General features: G+C 41.1%; 1 long non-coding RNA gene across 1 annotated transcript; it reads left to right on the forward strand.

Annotated features, from left to right (window-relative positions):
• The first annotated feature begins 10,191 nt into the window (after window positions 1-10,191).
• LOC144589396 (uncharacterized) lies at window positions 10,192-22,949 on the forward strand. The gene is made up of 2 exons (XR_013545479.1): window positions 10,192-10,463; window positions 12,295-22,949. It is a non-coding gene; the product is annotated as an uncharacterized LOC144589396 (long non-coding RNA).
• Window positions 22,950-23,290: the final 341 nt, after the last annotated feature.

Here is a 23,290-nt window from a genome sequence, read left to right on the forward strand (position 1 = left end):
TTTGTCACATTGATTGGTGTCCAGCGTGTGGGATACGACTGGTCCAGTTGTCCAGCGGTCCAGCAAAGCCTTGGCAAGTGTGCCCAGAGCAAGGGGGGTCTAGTCAGGGACAGTCTGAGGCGCGTAGGTAATCTTCTAGGTGTACCTCACGGGGAGGTGCGCTAGTAGAAGAACGTGCCAACTGGGGAGACTTAGATTAAGGTGCTCTGAGGCAGCCTAGTTTTGGCGGGAAAAAGCTGAGGCAAATCTGCGTAGCAACAGTGAGCTAGCTTGCCAGCTGAGAGGCCCAGCAGAGGGGGGTAGGCTCTGACTCGATACTGTTGCAATTTAAGTGCTGAAGAACAGCAGCAATCTCTGGGGAGAGCTGGTTCTGAGGAAAAAAAAGGAAAAAAGTGGTCGTTTTATTCTGGGGCTTGACTTTTTAAAGCAGCCTGTTCTGAGGGGGGATTATGCCCTTGACTCGAAGCCAGATAGCAGACATGAGTGAAGTGAAAGACCCCCAGATTGACCAAGGTTCTGAGGATGAATTTGGCTCAGTGCAAGGTGACAGCACAGGAGAGCAGGACCCAGAACTCAGAAAACTGCTCATAGCCCAACAGCATGAACTGAGGATGAGGCAATTGGAAAAAGAAGAAAGATTAGAGAGAGAGAAAATTGCTCTGGAAAAAGAAAGAATGGCGTTTGAATTAAGAAAACTGGAAATGATGAACCAGAACAATAATAACAATAGGGATTCTGAGGGAGGCCAATTGTCTAAGGCTGACCTGAAGAAATTCCCTGTGTACCACAAGGGAGATTGTCCTGAGGTGTTCTTTTCCTTAGTGGAAAGAGCGTTTGTGGACTTCTCAGTGAGGGAAACTGAGAAGATGACCATCATGCGATCTTTAATCAGTGGTAGCCTTGCTGAAGTTTATGCCGAGATGCCTGAGGAACTGATGAAAGATTTTGCAGAGTTCAAAAAACTGGTGTTTGCAAGACATGGGATAAATGCAGAGCAGCTGAGACAAAGATTCAGGTCCCTTACCAAGAAGCCAGAACAGACTTTTACCCAAGTGGGGGCCCAATTGGTGAGGCTGCTTGAGAAATGGCTATCGCAGGAGGGGACAGAGACCTATGAACAGCTTAAAGACTTGATAGCCCTGGAACAGTTCTATTCAGTTCTGCATGGGGAATTGAAATTCCAGGTGAGGGAAAGGAAACCGAAATCTGTGGCAGCAGCCGCAGAAATCGCAGATTTTATCTCCCAAATAAGAAAGCCCTTGGGTGAGGGGAAATCTGTAGGTAAACCCAAAGAAACCTACAGCAAGTACTCTCAGGGACCAGGGAAAAGCCAGCAAGGGGGAGGGGCCCATGGTGAAGGGAAGCCCTCAGGCATGAAACCAAGCCCTCAGAATTTGGAGGGAAAACCGAAACCAGAGGAGAGAGAATCCAAATACCCTAGAAAATGCTATTTCTGTCAGGGAAAGGGTCATCTGATCTCAGAATGTGAGAAATTGAAGCAGCTAAAAGGAATGGTGCCTCAGAATTCTAGTGGGACCAAGCCAAAAGCTGTGTTCTGTGTCCAGAAAGAGCAAAGCTCATTGTCACAGAGGGAGCCTGTTGCCATGACTACTCAGTCTGGAACAGCTACCTATGCTGATCAGGCTGAGGAAAATGGTCCTCTTATGGAGGTAAAGCGCTGCTTGCTGATAAAAACAGATTCTCAGTTGTTTGAGACAGCTGGGGTGGACGTAGGAATACTTGACCGTCAGTATAGGGGGCTGCGGGACACTTGTTCCCAGGTAACCCTGTGCCATCCAGATATCATCCCTAGGGAGTTTATAATCCCAAATGAGAGCATAAAGGTAGCAGGTATTGAGGGGCAGGTAATCTCTCTGCCAGTAGCAGAGGTACCTGTCAACTTTCAAGGCTGGAGGGGAGATTGGCGGATAGCGATTTCATCGACTCTGCCAGCAGCCGTGCTCGTGGGAAATGACCTGGCTGAACATGTGAAACGGGTGCTAGTGATTACACGCTCACAAGCCACCACAGGGACAGTTCAGGGGGGTAATGATGAGCCAGAGACGGAGGCAGAGGGGAGTTCAGAAGCTGTGGTGGAAACCTTAACCACAGACAGCAGATTTGGACAGGAGCAGAAGGCAGACGCCACTCTCCAAAAGTGTTTTGAACAGGTGACTGACGCGCAACTAACACCTGAAACCCCAGTGAGATTTCTGGAGAAAAAGGGGATTTTATATAGAGAAACCCTGAGAAATATCTCAAAAGGGGGAGATGGGATCAGAAGTCAGCTGGTGGTACCTGAAAAGTATCGCCCCATGATCTTACAGAGAGGTCACTCTGACATGTTTGCTGCACACTTAGGAGTAAACAAAACACAGCAGAGAATCACACAGAATTTCTACTGGCCTGACATAGGGAAGCAGATCAGGGAGTTCTGTAAACAATGTGATGTGTGTCAAAGGCAGGGGAATAACCGCGACAGGACCAAAGCAAAGCTGTGCCCTTTGCCTGTGATTGACACTCCGTTCAAATGCATAGGGGTGGATATTGTGGGACCTTTGCCCAAGGCCACAAAGAGGGGGAACAGGTTCATCCTAACAATTGTGGACCATGCCACAAGGTATCCTGAAGCCATACCCTTGACTAATATTGAAACTAACACAGTGGCAGATGCTTTGGTGGGGTACATGTCCAGGATGGGATTTGCCTCAGAGATAATCACAGATTTGGGGGCATCGTTCACGTCAAAGCTCATGAAACGCTTATGGCAAATCTGTGGAATAAAGCACAAGGAAACCACTGCTTATCATCCGGAAAGTAATGGGTTAACTGAGAAGTTCAATGGGACTCTAATGCGCATGATTAGGGCTTACTTGGCAGAGAATCCAAACAATTGGGACCAGAAGCTGCAATCCCTTTTGTTTGCTTATCGATCAGTGCCACAAGCCAGTACCGGGTTCAGTCCATTCGAACTTTTATTTGGGAGAAGGGTGAAAGGGCCCCTTGATTTGATAAAACAAAATTGGGAGCAGATCACCCAGGATGACCCACAAGACGTTGTGACTTACATAGACACCTTGATGAATGACCTAAAGCGAAATCTAGAGCTGGCAGCAGAAAACCTGCAAGCGCAGAAGGTCAAACAGAAAACATGGTATGACCGCAAAGCTAGAGAGAGGCACTTTGACCCAGGGGAGGAAGTGCTTTGGCTTAGGCCCTGCAGAGAGAATAAGCTGCAGCTCAAATGGGCAGGACCATATAGGGTCATTTCCAAGATGTCAGATCTGAACTACCTAATAGAGCAGGAGGAGAACCAAGCAAGGAGGGTGGTTCATGTGAATGCCCTAAAACCCTACTACAGAGGGGAACAGAGGGTTCTATTTGCTATAAAAGCAGCTGAGAGTGAGGAAGCTGAATTACCCTTCTGGGAGGGTAGAGGGGAAGTAAAATACAACCCAGAGGAGGTAAAGATCAGTCCTGCACTCACCCAAGACCAGCAGCAAGAACTAAAAATGCTGCTTAGCAAATATCAACAGGTGTTTTCCAACAAGCCGGGGATAGTGAAGGGAGTGATGCATCGGATCCACACAGGGGATGCACCCCCGCAGGCAGTATCCCCATACCGAGTAACGGGACCCTATAGGGACAAGGTGCGGAAGGAGCTGGACGAGATGCTGAGGGAGAACATAATCGTCCCCTCTTCTAGTCCTTGGTCCTCTCCGATAGTCCTTGTGGACAAGCCTGATGGGAGCATTAGGTTTTGTGTCGATTACAGGAAATTAAACCGTGTAACCACTCCTGATGCCTACCCAATGCCCAGGCTAGACAACCTGATTGAAACCATAGGGGGTTGTCGGTTCATCTCATCATTGGACCTGGTAAAGGGATATTGGCAATTAAGAATTGATCCCAGGGATCAAGAAAAAACTGCCTTTTGCAGCCCTTTTGGTCTCTATGAGTTTCGAGTCCTGAGCTTTGGTCTCAGAAATGCACCAGCCACATTCCAAAGGCTGATGGACCAGACCTTGGCAGGGCTCAGTGACTTTACAGTGGCCTACATTGACGACATAGGGATCTTCAGTAATACCTGGGAAGATCACCTGATACACCTGGAGTTAGTGCTGCAGAGGTTAAGTGCAGCAGGGCTAACGGTAAAGGCCAGCAAGTGTCAGCTGGGTAGCCCAGAAATAAAATACTTGGGTCACATGGTAGGGGGAGGAGTGATAAAACCCCTGGAGGCCAAAATAGAAGCTGTTCGTGATTGGCCTAGACCCAACACCAAGAAAAAGGTCAAATCATTTCTTGGGTTGGTGGGCTACTACAGAAAGTTCATCCCGAGGTTTAGCGAGATTGCGGCTCCGCTGACCGATCTGACGAGGAAGAAGGCTGATGACCGCATCCCGTGGACCAGCGACTGTGAGGCGGCGTTCCAGAGGTTGAAGGAGGCGTTAATCAACTATCCAGTCCTGCGGGCTCCAGACTTCGACCGGGAGTTCATAATCTACACCGATGCGTCTAACAGCGGGGTAGGAGCAGTTCTGTGCCAGGAGGATGAGAATGGTGACCAGCATCCAGTGTCCTACCTGAGTAGGAAACTTCAAAAAGGTGAGAGACATTTGGCAACCGTGGAGAAGGAGTGTTTGGCCATAGTCTACGCGATCCAGAAGGCCAAGCCTTACATCTGGGGAAGACATTTTATTCTGTGTACTGACCATTCACCATTGCAATGGTTAAAGACAATGAAAACCCACAATAGCAAACTTATGAGGTGGGCTTTGAACTTACAGGACTATGACTTTGAAGTGAAGGTGGTCAGAGGGTCAGTGAACTGTGTTGCTGACGCCTTATCAAGAAGACCTGAAGACTGAAGACGGCGAAAGAACATGGACTATATGTATATAATGAAGACAAAAAGTTAAAATGTACCTGGTTTTAAATTGGTTTGTATTAATAAAGGTAAAATTGATGTAATGCATATGGTAAATGTTTAAATGCATAATTGCTATGGTTAACTTAGAGTGTAAGGATAAGTAAGTATTATATGGTATGTATAACTGTTGTTGTGTATTTTATACAGGTTGTTTTTTGGTGAAAAGCACGTTAGCTTTCCCCCTACAAAACAACTTTTAAAGAGGGGAGGTGTTACATAACAGCACTGATGTTACCTGTCTGTCATGGGTTTGGAGGGAAAGTTCCATCCTATGGGGAGTGGAAGGCGGGACATCAGGAGGAGGGGCTGTACTGTATAAATATGTGATGCCTGTGTGGTGAAGAGTAGATGCTGAGACAGACTGTGAGACACTGGGTTGGGACGAAGCAGCAGCTGGGGAAGAAGAAGCTGTTGTGGGAGTCTGGGTGTCTGACAGGGTACTACTGTGTGTCAGAGTACCAGCCTGAAAGGTTCAGGGGTCTGTTGGTTAGCCAGAACTGATGGGTTCAGGGTCTGTGCTTTAAGTTAAAGGTTCTAGGTGAACCAAACTGTATGCTTGTGTGTGTGAGAATAAGCCACGTTACTTTATTTTATTCACCTGATTGTTTTATTTACCCTGTTTGTATTTAAAATAAACCTTATTCTTTTATTGTTTAAAAATCCATCCCTGGTCTGTGTGACTTATTATAGGGAATGGTTGGTGGCAGCTTAGTAACTGTGTGATAGATCCCAGTAGGTCTGGGTTTGTCACATCCCCTACCCCAATTCTTCTTTTATTAATTTATTACCAAAGTTCATGCTAATACTTAAGGGATTGATTATATTTCCTTCAGCATGCCAGTCAGATTTTCTGCTAACTATACAAGTAGAGTCCTTCTGCTCTTTACACAATTAGGTGGGGCTAGCAACTGACCTTTGTCACTGTTTTATGGTAGATTTTCATTCTAACAACACTGGAAAAACACCCATATAATTTGGTTTACCTGGTGACTTGTTGAGACTTCAGTGTAAAGAATGTTTAAAGAGTTATCAAAAGGGTCCCAGAGATGGCCTCAAATGTCAATATTGCTTCTTCATTCTTATTAAAGTACATGTATCTTCACTGTCTGAGGGAAAAAAGATTAATGTTTGGTGTGCTCTCTGTAAAATATGAAACTAAAGAGAAACAACAAAAAGCATTGAAGTACTTTAAACATAAAACATATTTACTGTAGCATATAGTTGGTTTTTTTAGGGGACGTGGTGGCACTGTGGGTTAAACCGCAGCCTCTGGGCTGTAAAGTCGAAAGATCAGCAGTTCGAATCCACATGACAGAGTGAGCTGCCATCGCTTGTCCCAGCTCCTGTCAACCTAGCAGTTCAAAAGCATGTAAAATACAAGTGATGTGAAAGTAACTGCATTCCGTGTCTAGTTGGGCTGGCCACGTGACCACAGAAACTTACGGACAAAATGCTGGCTCTGTGGCTTGGAAATGGGGATGAACACCGCCCCCTAGAGTCAGACACAACTGGACAAATTGTCAAGGAGAATCTTTACTTTTTATACAGTGGGACCTCAACTTACAAACGTCCCTATCTACGAACATTTCGACTTACAAACGGCTCCATTCACAAAATTGGCATTGACTTGCAAAAGGAGCCTCGACCTACGAATGAAAAAAGGCAGAGGAAAAGGGCAGTAAATTCAAATTTATCTCCTTTTCCCCTGCCTTTTTGCCTTCAGAGATCTCCAAGGGCTCCCCCCCCCAACATCAGAGGAAGCCCTTTGAGACCTCCGAAGGCAAAAAGGCAGGGGAAAAGGGTGGGAAATTCAAATTAGTATTACATTTATTCACATTGCCTTTTTGCCTTTTTTCTTCCCTCAGAACGCATTGATTGGTTTCCAATTCATTCCTATGGGAAATGGTGCTTCGACTTAAGAACGTTTCGACTTAAGAACACAGTCCCAATACGGATTAAGTTCTTAAGTTGAGGTACCACTGTAGTTGTTTTGGCAGCTACTCTTTTGAAATGGGAACAATGAAAAATTACTAACCTATACTCCTCCACTTGGAAACATATATGTTTTCTTTAATGACATGGGGGAGGACCTCATGCTTGGTATATAGAAGTCGGAGGCATAGCTTCTAGCATGTCTGGTTATAAAGGATAAGGTAAGAGAGAGGGAAGACTGCTTGCTGAAATCCCTGGAGAGCTGCTATCAATCACAGTAGACAATGATCTAGATCTGTGGTTCTCAGCCTTGAGTAACCCAGACATTTTGGATGGCAACTCCCAGACACTCTGGTCAGCACAGCTAATGGTGAAGGTTTCTGGGAGTTGCCATCCCAAAACAACTGGATTAACCCAAGGTTGGGAACCACTGGTCTATATGAACAAAAAGACTTCACTAAGTATATGCTGTGACAACATATTTGATTTCTGCAGGTGTTGTCACAGGGATCACAATAAACTTGTTTAACAAATAAACAGTAAAACAGTAAATCTTCAAATGCAAATGTTTGTACTGTATTATGAGATGCCAATGAGGTAAAAAGGTAAGCCCTTCCTAATGCAGATGGATTGGTAATCTTATAATAAAGGTCTGTTAGGAGGTATTGACTAAATACAGCATATGTCCTTTTGTGAACATTTCCTTTGAGAGGGCATCAATACCTGCATATAGATCAGTATGTGGATCAATGACAGTATCATTTGGATTGGGGGGAAAAGACTGCACCTGCATGTGTTTCTACTTAATCAATCCATTGTTCCCCTTTAAGAGCTGCTGTTTGCCGTTCTGGCACAGCAATAGGACATGCATTCTTTTTGGCACACTTCAGTAGCTCATTGTTTAGCCGGGCAGCCAAGCTGTGTATTCCCACTCTCATCAACTCAAAATTTGGGCTTGGCTGCACAACTCACTTCTCTCAGGGAAGAAGAAGAGGGGGAGGAGAGTAGGATTGAAAAGAGACATTTGGCTCAGAACATGGTGGCTGCCCCATGTTATTTTCCTGCATTGTGATGTCTGTGGGTCCCCTCTGCCCCCGTCAGTCTGGCACAGCTGCTTGTTCCCTCACCACCGCACAGCCAGCACAGTCACACATGGACACCCTTGAGTGGAGCCCTAGCAGTAACCACCTCAGCCTTCAACTGTCACCGTGCTGCAGATTCCTAGGGAGACTGAGAGAGAATGGGAGATGGAGAATGAGGGAAGGGAAGCAGGGATGGGGGAAGGATAAAACAGAATTTTACCAATAGAAGCAGAGAGGAGCGACATAAAACAATTTCACTTCATTTAATTGATAAGTGACTGGGCTACAAGGGGTCATTTGCTGTTCAGATGGAGGAAGCACAATAAATGGCACATCACTGCTTCCTCTGACCTCAACCAACCCTTTGTAGCCTGATCCAGCCTGCACTCAAGTGGCCAGTCTGGACAGGCCCTCAGTTTGCATTGATGCTTCTCTCCACAACCCCTCTTGATAAGGACTGGGGTTCACTCTAAACTGCCTGTATGTAGGATTACAGTTTAACAATTTTCTAATCACAGCCTCCCTCTCCACAGACAAATATTTCCAGAAATATTTATTTTACTGAAACATGTATTTGCAAAAAAAAAAAAAAAGATATTTCATGATAAGACTATATATGTAGCTAATATAGGAATAAACCAATATGTTGGAGTAAGAACACAGTAGGGTTTACTTCTTAGTAAATCTGAATCAGTTTGTGTTATTTGTTGTTGTTTAGTTGTTAAGTCGTGTCCAGCTCTTCATGACCGCATGGACCAGAGCATGCCAGGCCCTTCTGTCTTCCACTGCCTCCCGGAGTTTGGCCAAATTCATGTTGGTAGCTTCGATGACTCTGTCCAACCATCTCATCCTCTGTCGTCCCCTTCTCTTCTTGCTTTCACACTTTCCTAGCATCAGGGTCTTTTCCAGGGAGTCTTCTCTTCTCATGAGATGGCCAAAGTATTGAAGCCTCAGCTGAGCACTCAGAGTTGATTTCCTTTAGAATGGATAGGTTTGATCTCCTTGCAGTCCAAGGGACTCTCAAGAGTCTCCTCCAGGACCACAATTCAAAAGCATAAATTCTTTGGTGGTCAGCCTTCTTTATGGTCCAGCTCTCGCTTCCATACATCACTACTGGAAAAACCATAGCTTTGACTATGTGGGCCTTTGTCGGTAAGGTAATGTCTCTGCTTTTTAAGATATTTTCTAGGTTTGTCATTGCTTTCCTCCCAAGAAGCAAGGGTCTTTTAATTTTGTGGCTGCTGTCACCATCTGCAGCGATCATGGAGCCCAAGAAAGTAAAACCTGTCATCTTCCCCTTCTATTTGCCAGGAGGTAATGGGACCAGTGGCCATGATTTTACTTTTTTGATGTTGAGCTTCAGACCATTTTTTGCACTCTCTTTCACCCTCATTACGAGGTTCTTTTAATTCCTCCTCACTTTCTGCCATCAGAATGGTATCATCTGCATATCTGAGGTTTTAGCAAATGAAATTCTAATAAGCTAATATAGAGTTGGGGAATAATTATGTACCCCTTAAATGTTCTCCATTTATGCACTAAGTAGAAGAGTGCTTGGGCTTTGTATCACCTTGATGCTTTTTAAGGATGAGACTACAAAGATGTTGTCAAAATATTTTCTAGATGTGGATTTTTTCAGTGATCATCCATGTGTGTGTGTGTGGTGTGTGTGTGTGTGTGTGTTTGTAAAAAAAAGTAAAGGAAGAAGGAATACTATACTGTACCAGCATTCTAACGAGAGGACGTTATTAAAGTAGTATAAGAAAGTGACGTCAGTCAGGCTTTCAACTTTGACCAGTGTTATCAGTGTTCCATTTTAAAGATCTCCAAAGTAAACTCAAGTGAGCAACAGGCAAGATTACAAATATGCTAGCTAGAACACATTGAAGGAGCAATTTATCATGTGTTGTGTGCGTTCATGTGCACAAGCCTTTTGGTCTGCTTTAAAACAGTTCTCTGGCAAAGGGGAGCTGTTCTCATTTTAATTTGCTATAAATGAAAATAGTATTTGAGGAATTTTTTATGACACAGTAATTATATCAATATCTCCCCCCAAATGAAGTTTTCAGCACAGTGGGGAGAATGTATGTCAAAAGTAATGAAGGTTGCTTAATGTTTGATTTCAGACTCAAAAAACAGTATGGTAATTTTATTTATCTAAGGTTTCCCTTGGCAATTTTTTCAGTCGTGTCCGACTCTAGGGGGCGGTGCTCATTTCCATTTCCAACCTGTAGAGCTACTGTTTGTCTGTAGACACGGAACACCGTTACCTTCCCACCGTGGTGGTACCTATTCATCTACTTGCATTTTGCATTTTGCATGCTTTCGAACTGCTAGATTGGCAGGAGCTGGGACAAGCGACAGGGGCTCACTCCAACGTGTGGATTCGATCTTACAACTGCAAGTCTTCTGACCTTGCAGCACAGAGGCTTCATTGGATTTATCTAAGCAGACGATTATTTTGAGTTTCACCACACTTTGAGAAATGTGTTTTCAAATAAGGAAAAAGGACAGAGCAGGTATGTGGCTATATAGGGATGAAATATTTATAAAACTGTCCCAGCTCTTTGATACAAAAAAACCCTGGATATTCTGATGTGTTTATGTGGGAGTACAATCATAGAAATCCTAGATACTATTTTAGTAGATAAAGGAAAATTTCCCAGCCCTTTCTGAATTTTGCTCCAAGAGGAAATTCATAAAATGTCATTCATTAATTCATTGTCATTTTCATGATTTAAAATTACTGTCTAGAACATATGACTCAGAAGTGCCAAATGCCATAGAGAAAAGTATGGTTAGAGTAAAGGAGTAAATGTTACATTATTTTTAATATTTTGATCTTTGGTGCTTCTGAGAAGTAATTTTCAAATCTCATGAATAATTTCAACCAAGTGCCAAAAATAACCTAATGGTATGCTAAAACTAGACATTTATTTGATTTAATAGGCCTCTTCTTATCTAGATCCTTTTACTGGGGTTTTACATGGTGTTCCTCTCAAGGATGTTTTATTCATAAAGCTGACCGGGCTGAAGCCTAGAGGCCCTGCAAGGACTAGGGGCCCGTCAATTTTTTTCACGGAGTCACCCTAGGGCTGTTAGCTGTAGTGAAAAGAAAGACTGAAGTGCTGGAATGGGCTCAAAATAGCTGAAAGCCCAGGTACCCAGCCATGGGTTAACACAGGCTTGGTTGCTCTTCACTCATATAACCCTCATTTGTTTTAATGCTGTTGTCTTTCTTTTTTAACTAGAGAACATTCATTAACGAGAAGAAGAGGGAGTAATTGCATAGTTACTTCTAAGTGCTAGCTTTTAGATTCTCCTGTGCTAGAAATGTTCATAAGTCAGAAATCAGAAATTTTTAGTCCTTAGCCTTAGGGATCTGAAGATTGTTAACTTTTTCGTTCCCCTCTTTGACCTTCCGACTCGGAAATAAGGAGGTGAAACACAGGTTGATTGGGTTAAAACTTCAGCCACAACTTTATTAATAATCCCCCAACTACAAGGGGGACTGACCATAGTGTGATCTCCTTCACAGACCGGAGTAACCTAGACCTCCGGACGATTCAGAGTACAGTGGTGCCTCGCATAACGTTTTTAATTGGTTCCAAAAAAAAAACCTTATGCGAAAAAAACTTTATGCGAAACACCATTTCCCATAGGAATGCATTGGAAACTGGTTAATCCGTTCCAATAGGCACGGATTGGCGTCCTTAAGCGAAAAAACCCATAGGAAACATTGTTAAACGATACAATGTTTCCTCCATTGGAATGTATTGAAGCCGACTCAATACATTTCAATGGCTTTGCGAAGTCAATTTTTGCAAATTTAAGTGTGTAGTAAAAGGGTCAAAAATGGTTTTAAATGCTTGGATTAGCTTCTGCACCCTCTAAAACGGATGCAAAAGTTAATTTGGCTTTGATCTGACTTTTCGTTAATTTATGGTGAATTTTCCCCCCCAACTTTTGACAGCTGTCAAAATCTGACAGCTCCATTGTTTCCTATGGGGGAGAAAAAATTCACAAAAAATTAACGAAAAGTCAGATCAACGCCAAATTAAGTATGCACACATTTTAGAAGGTGCACTAATGATTCCACGCATTTAAAACTGTTTTTCAACATGTTAAGACACTTTTGTAATTGAAAAAATGAACATCGTTAAGTGAAGCAGGGGACCTAAAACCAAAAACGTTAAGCGAAGCATGGTCCCAAAATCGCTATGTGAAAATTGCCCATAGGGAAAACGTTATACGAAGCACAATCTGACTCTGAAAAAATAAATGTTAAGCAAAAAAACGTTAAACGAAGCAAACGTTATGCGAGGCACCACTGTATTGTAAATTTTATAGGCCTGAACAGGTCCAGACTGTAGTATTGATGAACCGCCATGATGATCACCTGTGTAAGTGCTGAGTCACAGTGACTAAGAAGAAGATGATGCAACATCTGGGGATGATGCAACACCCATGTAAAGGAAGATGATGCAACCCTTGAAGTGATTGGAACAGAAGCATCAGTTCAACTGTATATAAGGGAACATTGTGAACATGAATGTATCTCCTTCTTTCCTCTATGCTACTATCCTCTATGTACTTTGCCTCTATTTTTGCTGCCATGCCGAAGGTCTGCTACTTTGTATATTTGTATATATTTTGTTAATACACATGTCTTTTTGTAGAAGAGGAGTGTGTGTGTGTGTGTGTTTTTCTTCAATCAGAGAACTCTGCACATTAAACAGCAAGAAGCTGACAAAATAGAGTAGGGTGAGCTCCTATTTCTGAATCTTCAGGTGCTCTGTGCTAAGGGTAACCCACCTTCTCAGCCCACGTGACCCTAAGTGGGATGCTGTTCAGGAGGTTCCCCCATGTAGAACCACCTCTCCTCAGATGCACAATTATCTCTGACAGAGAGATGGCATAATTCTCGCATCACGTGCTAACTGTGAACTCACCCCAGCTCTTGTCTTTGCATGTTTATTTATATCCCCCAAGCCTGCCACCAGAGCTGAAAAGTTTGCATGAAGGCTGCCTTGTAGATCCCTGAGAAAAAGGCCCATACTGAACTCTGATAAGTGAACACCATCACCTCTATATTGCTCATGCCAGTGTTTTCTTCTCTCCGGATGCTGAATCACAGGTCCCAGACTTGATTCTGACCTACAGAGATGACTTGGTGGGGGAAGTGGCAGTAAGGGGAACTCTAGGCGAGAGTGACCATGTCCTCCCAGAATTCTTGATTTCAAAGGAAACAAAAGCAGAGTGTAGCCACACACTTCTGCTGAATTTTTAAAAAAGCCAGTTTTAATAATTTCAGAACAAGGATGAGTAAGGTCCCATGGCAGGAGATCCTAACAAGAAAAGGAGTCCAAGAACAGTGGGAGCTTCTAAAAAAAGAAATTCTAAAAGCACAACTACAAACAATTCAAACAAGAAAAAAGAGGGGGGATGGAGGCCAAAAAGGCCAGTGTGACTTCTCAAAAAGCTCAGGGAGGGCCTAAAAACCAGAAAAATACATGTACAGGAAATAGAAAGAAGGCCAGGCCACCAAGGATGAGTACAGACAAGTGGCAAAGAAATGCAGGGATGGCATTAGGAGGGCAAAAGTTGAGAATGAGCTGAGGTTAGCTAGAGACACTAAAAGCAACAAAAAAGCATTCTTCAAATATGTGAGTAGCAAAAACAAAAGACATAGTGGCACAGCTCTGCAGTGGAGATGGAAAAAGGATGACAGAGGACAAAGAAAAAGCAGAGGTGCTCATTTCCTATTTAGTACAATCTTTTCCCATTAGACAGACTATGAACTTCCAAACAAATTGGAAGTGCAAGTGGGGGGGGGGGGAGGATTGCATCTGGAGATAGATAAACAAATAGTCAAGGAATACCTTAGCACCTTGAACGAGTTCAAATCTCCAGGGCCGGATGAACTGCATCTGAGAATACTGAAGGAAATGGCTGAAGAACTCTCAGAACCGCTATCGATTATTTTCTTAAAATCATGGGAAATGGTTGAGGTGCCAGAGGACTGGAGGTGGGCTAATGTTGTCCCTATATTCAAAAAGGGCAAAAAAGAGGAACCTGAGAACTACAGGCCAATTGGCCTGACATCAATCCCAGGCAAAATTCTGGAACAGATTGTAAAGTGGTCATTGTGCAAGCATCTAGGGGGAAAAAAGCAGTAATAACTAAAAGTCAACATGGATTTGTCAAGAACAAATCCTGCCAAACTAATTTGATCTTTGATAAGGTCACCTCCCGGATAGACAGAGGGCATGCTGTAGACGTATTATATCTTGACTTCAGCAAAACTTTAGACAAAGTGCCCCATGATATTCTGATTAGCAAGCTAAGTTCAGAGGAGGGTGACAAGAATGATCAAGGGACTGGAAACCAAGCCCATGAGGAAAGGCTGAAAGAATTGGGCATGTTTAGCCTTGAGAAAAGAAGACTGAGGGGTGATATGATAGCACTTTTCAAATATTTGAAATGCTGTCATACAGAGGAAGAGACAAGGTCTATTCTCGATCATTCCAGAGTACAGGACACACAACAATGGGCTCAAGTTAAAGGAAACCAGATTTTGGTTGAATATCAGGAAGAGATTCCTAACTGTTAGAGCAGTGTGACAGTGGAACCAGTTACCTCAAGAGTTGATGAGTGCTCCAACACTGAAGGCAGTCAAGAAAAAATTAGATAATCACCTGGCAGATATGCTTTGTTTGTATTCCTGTGTTGAGCAGGGGGTTAGGACTTGATGGCCTTGTAAGCCTCTTCAATATTCAATTTTCTAAGATTCTATGATTCTGTGATTGATGAGGCGATTAGAAAATGCCTTTTCAGTGGCTGTCTCAGGTTGTGGAACTCCTTTCTGAGGCTAGGTTACCTGTTCCCTACAGTCCCACTTCCAGCAGTCAAATATCTTTTCACTTAGTTTAGGGACTGACTGGCTGCTGAGGAAGGATCTTTTAATGTCAGAGGTTGTACTCACTTATTCTTTCCTCCCCTGTGATTTCAAATGGCTTTTCATTCTGTGCTTATTTTAGTACCTTATTTGTGTTTTAATATTACAACTTAATAGTGGAAATGTCTGCTGCTTAGTGTAGTAAGTTGCAAATAAAGTAAATGCATTGAAGGGTTTGGTGAGTCGTTCATTACTTCCATTGATTCAGTGAGCCTACTATAGCTGCGACTTATTACTGGATTTCAAGCATTGTGTGGTTGTAAGCCACCATGAGGTACCATGTCTGGAAGCAAGTTGAGATACAACTTAAGTAAGCAAATAAGCAAGTAAGTAAACAGGAGTGGTTTTCAGCCCATGCTGCCATAGAAGCTACAATAAGGTGAAGGTTGAGTCATAACTATAGTTTAAGCTATAGCTAGAGGCATAGCAAGGTCATGAGTTGGAATCTGAAATGCTGCCAGCAGAACATGTTCCTCTGTGGATTAAGCAAATACATTAGGACACACAGCTAGCATTCATCCTAGGTCTGGCCAGTCCCAAAGCTGCATGCTGCCTTCCTCTACTGTTTTTCCCTGTTTTTCCACTACAGGGGCCAATGTTCCACACACACACCTCATTCCCATTCTGAGGCCTAGGAACACAGTCATCCTAAATTAACTTGAGTTTGGCTTCTTCATCCTCTGCAGTGCTTCTCAGTTTGGGGTCCCCAGATGTTCTTGGACTGCAACTCCCAGAAATTCTTGCTGGCACAGCAAATGATGAAGGCTCCTCGATGTTTTTAAAAACCACTTAAAAACTTGCCTCTTTAGGCAGCCCTTCCCTCCAGTCAATTAACTTATTTTCTGTTGCTGTTTCTTAACTATTCCCATCCTGATAATGTAGATATGTATATAGACACTTGATATTAGGTTTTACTATGCATGTTATTTTATCTTGTTTTATTACTCATGTATGCTGCCCCAAGTAGACTTTGTGGGGTATAAATTCAATAAAAGTAAAATAAAGTAAAGAATTGCAGTCCTAGAACATCTGGGGACCCCAGTTTGAGAACTACTGCAAAAGCAGTGGTTTCCAGCCTTAAGTAACTCAGGTGTTCTTGAACAGTGACTCCCAAAAGCTTTCACAACTGGATGTGCTGCCCAGGGTTTCTGGGAGTGGCAGTATAAGAACACCTAGGTTACCCAAGGTTGGGATCCACTGCCCTAAAATATAATGTTCCCAGCTCCTGACAATGGTGTGGTGAGAGAGACAGTATTTGCTAGGGGCCATTTGGCATAAGAGCTTGGCTCCTTCCTTTCCCTCCCTCCCTTTCTTACCGTTGAAACATACTGCTGTCGCAAGTGGTCATCAGCCAGAGAGTTGGGGCAATTGAAGCACTGCATATAAACAATACTAATTTGTGAACTTCATCCAGGGAAATAGGCAAAGGTTTTTAGTCAACCGTTTCCCCCTTGCTCATTAAATAAATGTTGTTTATTGAAGATTTGAGGAAAACGTTTTAGTGACTGCGGCATTTTTTACATTTCAAAAGGCTCATGGGACTTTTGTGTCTGTTGTTGTGGCTTCTGGAGTATGAAACTCAGCATTTCTTATTACTTGATGAAGAAAGCAAGAATGTTTGACCTTTTGTAACCCCTGCAGTTTGTGTCGGTACAGATAATATTTACTGAATCAAGCCTACAGATAAGTATGTGTATATTGGACTAAATGTGTTCAAGTCAGTGCTATCTTAGCAAAGTTCAAATGGAAAGTGGTATGAATGAAGGTCATTTTATTTCTCAGGCTTATGCCTTCTTTATTTTTTCCTATTCAGTAAGCAACCGACTTAACTAAACAGCATACATTTTGAACAAATATAAACTCAATAATTCATGATTATTTTACATTGCTCCACTTACTCTGGCCCAACAGATTGAACTTTCTACTGTATTTAAACCAGGAATGGAGAATGTATGAAACACACACATAGACAGCTCATTCAGCTAATGCAAGCAAGGAAATATTAAAGTTTGTAAGAGGAAATCATGGTTAGATTCATAATTCCTTTGCATACCTATTTCATAGTGCTATGAAGAAATTTGTCCTGCACTTTGAGGGAAAAGAAAACCTACCTGTTTTGTTTGATCACTTATTATCCTCAAAAATACATATTCTGTGACTGAATATGAGTGTCCTCTATCCAGAGCTTGGAAGAAACTAGTTATACATAATGTAGTTACTTTTAGTTAGTTATTTTTCCAATAATGAGAAATGCAACAAGTTTACAATGATACAAATTTACAGTAAAAGTAATATAAACAATAGTTACCACGTTTCTTTTGTACTAGTTTTTTGGTTACCTTCTAAAGTTTTTTTAAAGGCATTAAAAGAGGCACATTGACAAGAAATTTTCATAGTTTGTACCATTCTCTTATAAAGGCTAACTGGCAAGAGAAGAATTCTTTGGTCTTGAATTTTGTATTTGTGTAAATGTTAGCAAGATGTGTTGTTGAAATTAGCCACAACAAGAAACTAGAAAGTATTTTCTGGTATTTTTCTGTTTGTTGGTTATAACAACAGAATGCATGAAAAATGCTTAATCAAATAAATTAATTGCATTGCCAGAGCAACAGTTATGATAATCTAACACAACAGATTCTTTTAAAAAGTAAAATTCCAACCTCTTCTTTCATCTCACCCATTGTATGAGTAAAATCCTTTCAGGTAATGGTGAGTAATTGACTTGTTGAAAAAAATCACATCTATCCAGACAATCATCCTGATTACCTAGATATTTTCAGTAGTGCTGCACTTAATTATTGCAGTGATCATATGTAGAGGTGGAGGAGAACACAGATAAATAAACACACTTTCCATATTCCTTTGTGAATGTGTGAGGCAGGGATTATGCAAAATGTGGTGTTTTATAATCTCCTAAACATGGAAGGTGGAGAGGGCTTTGAGTAAAATAGGAAATATGAGCAGAACACTGTTTTTCACTCATGGACTCACTATGCGTGGAAACTAAATGTGGGGTGTTGCTAGAAGGACGTTCTTTGTATTTTTAGGAGCCTTTATGGAGCAAAGGCAATAGCATTGAGTTGACAAAAACTCATATTTTGGTTCTCCAGACAGAGTGACATAAATTGTAATCTGCAGAGTGCACACCCTTTAATAATGATTTTGAAAATGATGAATTACACTTGTATTTTTTCTTCAACAATGAATATAGCCCAGAAAATGAAACATTGCATTTCACAAAATAATCCGGAAAGGAGGTTGTTGTAGTTGAAACAATGGCTTCATTAGTTGTGGAACATATAATATCAAGTCTGGACATGTGAGCAGTTCTAAATGAACTTGTATGAGTTATAACTAAATTGGATTATTTTGTGTAGCAATGATCTTGCACTGGCAGAGAAAACCAACCTTATATAGTATAAGGCAATTATAAAAAATGGGGGCAGCCCAAACAGAAATGTACAACTTTGAAACTGGGCTTCAGATCAGCACCAACTTTGGCACAGGTGTAGCAGACAGCCTGCTTTTGCTCTGTGTCAGATTCACGGATGTTTGGACAAAAGGTTTTCAAGGTGTGATTTTTAAAAGTAAACCTGTTTGCCTCCCATTCAGAAACAGGCAACCCTAAACATCCTCAGATTTTAAACAGATTAAATAAATTGAAAAGACCAATATTGCTTATCTTGAAAGAGAAGCATTGCCTCCACCAGCTTTCTTTTAAAGTTTGGAAAGAATCCAAATTTTGGATTCAGGGGCTGAAATTTTGATCCTTAAAATAGGAGTGAGCATGTGTAATACAAGCTTGTCAGCAGGAGCTTCACGATGAAACACTGTACACATTCGTAGGCAGGGGATGGAGATATTTAGAAGGAAAGGACATAGAAATAGATTTAAAAGATAGTCTTCTTTAAAGAGTAAAATCAAGAACAGCTTTGCTTTAAAGAAAGTGGCAGTCTTCCAAAAAGAGGAATATTTTGCCATGAATCTTCAGTAAACATTTTCTCAGGATTTCTGAGACCAAACAGTCTCCTCATATGAGTTTTTGAGGAGCAGTTTTGAGGAGCAGGGGTGCAGATGGGATGATCTGATGCAGAGAAATTGTGTGGAATAAAGGGTTAGCATCTTTTCATTTGGCACTGTTGTCATCACTCAAATTACTCCATTTCCTGCAGCTGCTTTTATTGAAAGTATTTGAAAGAATAATTCCAGACCTTCTGCAGTTTGGCCTGTCTTTGTCTTTGAATCTCTGTCACATGACCCATGCTAACACCTCAATTTTTTAATGCAGGTACTACAGGTGAACATTTTTGAGCAGGGTGGAACTCAAGTTTGTATTGAAAATCTAAATGAAGCAAAAGTCAGTTTAAGCCTCACAAACAAATGCAGCTGCTATGGTGGAATAGAAACAGTTAAGCCTATTATTTTTCCGTGACGTTAAAATAGATATTCTAAAATCATCTGCATGACTTCTTCTGATCAAGATCCATGCCATGCCGCTTTTCTCATAAATATCCTAAATCTATCATTTGCTCTAGAGTAGCCATTCTCAATGGAGATCATACTGTATGCCTCCCTGAGTTGCCCTGGCACATTTGAAGGGGACCACAGGCTGGAAAAAGTTCTTCACACACCATGTTACAAGATTTGTCATATGACTTATACGATCCTGATCCTTTTTAAAATTTCTTTTATATTGTGATTATGGCCATGGCCTAAAAAAATGTTGAGAGTGGCTGGTCTAGAACATAAGCAAGCCGTGACACAAACATAGATACATATTTCCCCTCAGAACAACTAACAACTGGGGTGAGCAGTAGTCAAAGGTGCTGTGGAAACAGATAGCCCTCTATCCACAACGTAAGAAAAGGAATAACTCCATATCCACAACCTAATCTTAGTTTTGATTATAGACTTCTCAGACTTCTGTGTTTTAATAAAAGAAATTTAAAGAGACAAAACTACAGCAATACATTTTATATCTCATCTACTTTTATAAAAGCTCATTCAGACATGGAGTTTGCTCTCACTGCCTCTGTTTGCTCTTTGTGCTGCTTAGTTCCTGTGGTTTCTGTCCACCCTTATTCCTAAAACACATTTCTTCCAATTTTCTACTCTGTAAGAAATCAGCATGTTTTAAAGGAATGGTTTGGAAAAAAAATCAGAAAACGTGAAGAAACAATTTAAAGACAATATGCTTTGCATTTGGGTTTTTTTTTTTGTTTATTTTAAGTAGATTAGCACTATCATCAAGAGCTTCCAGTCACAGTTGTTTTTAGCAGACACTCATCCCACTGCTTATCTACTCCAGAAAACAGCTGTCTTTCACAGCTTTCAAAAAGAGTGAGGAAACGTTTAACCCTTTTAAAGAATGATATCATGTGCTAGATTTTACTTTTATTTAGTTAGTTTCTTTGTTAGTGAATTAGAGCTAGCATTGAAAGCTTCCACCTTAAACTGGGATTGCCACCTGAACTATAACCTGGAACAAAGTGTGTGTGTGTGTGGGGGGGGGGCTCTACAAAATATGGTTTTTAAAAGCTGAGGAAAACCATTGTCATATTTTGTACAAATTTGAACTTTGTTGGGGGAGAAACATCAGTATTTTCAGGAAAAACATCAGTATCACCATCTGTAACCTGTAATGGTAACAAATGGTTTATGTGGATGAGCTCTTAGATATGACACATTTTTGCTCACCCCAAAATTAATGACATTCTATGGTTGAATTAGGGTGTGTGTGAATTTTCAGAATTGATACCACATTAATTTGGGGAAAACTCTAAAACCTTTTGATTCCACACAATTTTGTGAGTAGAATGGTGCACATGAAATTAATTAATGAGATATTTCTCCTGTTAAACTATTATTTTGTTTAGGCCGAGTCATGAAGAAATGCCAGAGCTCTAATAACTTGTTTAGACAGGATAATTTTTCATGTTTATTAGTTGATGGGAATCGATTCTTGAAGACAGCCAGCTACTGTTGAATACAATTAATCTGTCTATTGTGGGCAAAGTAGTATGTTTTGCAAATTTTATATGGGAGAACATAAATAAACAGATTTATTTAGCTAAGGCAAAAGAGGTTACTTGATAGACTAGGTGAGTATAAATCTCTCCCCCCCCCCCCCCGGACTTATAATTCCTGCATTTTTCCACCTCAAAATGCATCCTTTTCTGCATCTTTTCTTTTTTCATACCTGACCTGTCTGACAGTTCATTGGGGGAATCTGATCTTGTTAAAAAGCTCTGAGGGGTAGAGAACCATTGGCCTTCCCAATGTTTTGGAATTTATCAGCTCCAAGGGGCAGAATGGTCAACAGCAAAAGATTTTTCCAGCAAAGTACAAAGGGCAATGTGTATGGGGAGAGACGTAATAGTTGTGGGGTGGATATAATTTATTTCAGGGCTAGGCAACTGGGCATATACTCCAAAGATACGAGCAATTTTTCATCTCAGTATTCATTTCCATGTTTGAACCAACATATAGACAGAAAGCAATGAAAAGATGTGGCGCACCAGGAGATAATCCAGTTAGATTTTATGACAGTTATGGCGAGTGGTAGGCGCTTAAAGAGCTTTTGGACTTAAATAACATCTTGGAGCAAAGTACATAGTAGAAGAACACTTGTGAACCCTCTGCTGAAAGTCATTGGAGAGATGTGAGTCAAAGAGTTACTTGCCTACATCTTAGAAGTGAGTCAGGGGATGGAACCTTAATGAGTCATTTAATGAAACCAGACCTTCAGCCTTTGCTCAACAGAAAATATGGTTCAGATCTGTTGCTGAGCATTGTTTTGTTTATCATGTGAAAAATCTGATGGTTCTCTTAAATTTGGGCTGGTGTTGTTTGTGATATTGTTCATCCACTTCAATTCCTGGTACTGGATGTTTTCTTGTGTCTTTCATTCACAGCCTGGATTTTGTAATCTTTATTTCTTATATCAGTGTAGTTCTCTTTCAGCCGCAGTATATTGCAGCACATTATTAAGGGCTAAATAAAGATTACATGGGCATTAGCACTACAGGATCCATGATGCAGTCTGGCTTTTCAGCAAACTCCTACAGACTACATTCTCTGACTGCACTCTAACTGTGTTAACTACCAGCAGACTGAAAAAGAGAAGGAAAAAGACACCTAAGCACAGAGGTGTGACTCTCTTTGAAATCAGAGGCAGGGAATGAGTAATTGGTAAGTGCTGGATTGATTGACAGTGACTCGGAAAGGTCCCTTCCAATCAAACCTACGAAAGGTTGCATATAAGGCTGGAATAACTCTAACATATTGTAGCTATGATTCTAGCAGTTTGTACTGTAGAATTGCATTGGTATCTATACAAGCATGAATGAATTTATATGGACTCTGTAAAGCAGGGACAGACAATATGACAGCCCATGGTACACATGCAGCTCTCAAGGGCACAAACCTAAACCCATAGCATCCCTCAAGCCCCCCAGAATACTCCCAAGTTTAAAAAATGTTTAAGAAGAAATGTTGGCTTAGTAAGTCCCCTTCAGTGGTCACGGAGAGCCATTTTGATTTGTTTTGAATGGGGCAGCACCCCAGCCACCCATCCTGTTTTTTTTCTTAAGTGATGACTAGGATGGACAAGATTCCCCCCCCCCCAGTTTTTAAAAATCCAATTTTTGTGAGGAAAAACTGGGAGATTTGGAGCTAAGGAAGCTGGTGTGGGCCATTGGTGTCCAGGGGAGGGCATGTGTAGTTCAGAACCTTCTATCGATCATCTGCTCCTAGTGTAAAGGGACATTTCTTAAAATGAAGTATATTTAAAAGTGATTTGGTTATCAGGGCTTGTAAAAAGTCAGTGACATGGTTTATTGTTAAAAATAAATAAACTTTTATTAATAAAGGGATTAATTATAAGGGATAATATATGTAATATATAATATGTCAGTAGAAAATGAATATAAAACAATAATTTTGAAAGAGATATGTCAAGAAGATTTAAAGAAATCAGATAAGAGGTATGGAAGAGGGTTTTGGGGAAAAGAATAATGAAAAATATGTCACTTAGGGTAAAGGAAAACTGTTATATGGAGATGGTATTTAACACCAATGAAATTGAATACATTGAATAAAGAGTTATCATCTATATGTTCGAGATGTAAAAAAAGAAAGGGGAACATACTATAACATGTGGTAGGCATGTGAATAGAGCCAGAAGGAATGGATGTTTATATTTAATGAGATTAAGGAAATTCTAGGGACAGATATGCAAGGATGTCCAATGTTAGCATTGTTAAATATATTTGGAAACTGTCAATTAAATAAGGGAAAAATGGAACTAAATGTTATTATGTTAACAGGAGCTAGACAGATATTTGCAAGGAATTGGAAAAAGTAATATTCAAGTTGATTGGAAGAATG

This window comes from Pogona vitticeps, chromosome 5, assembly GCF_051106095.1.
Source record: "Pogona vitticeps strain Pit_001003342236 chromosome 5, PviZW2.1, whole genome shotgun sequence".
Classification (NCBI taxonomy): domain Eukaryota; kingdom Metazoa; phylum Chordata; class Lepidosauria; order Squamata; family Agamidae; genus Pogona; species Pogona vitticeps.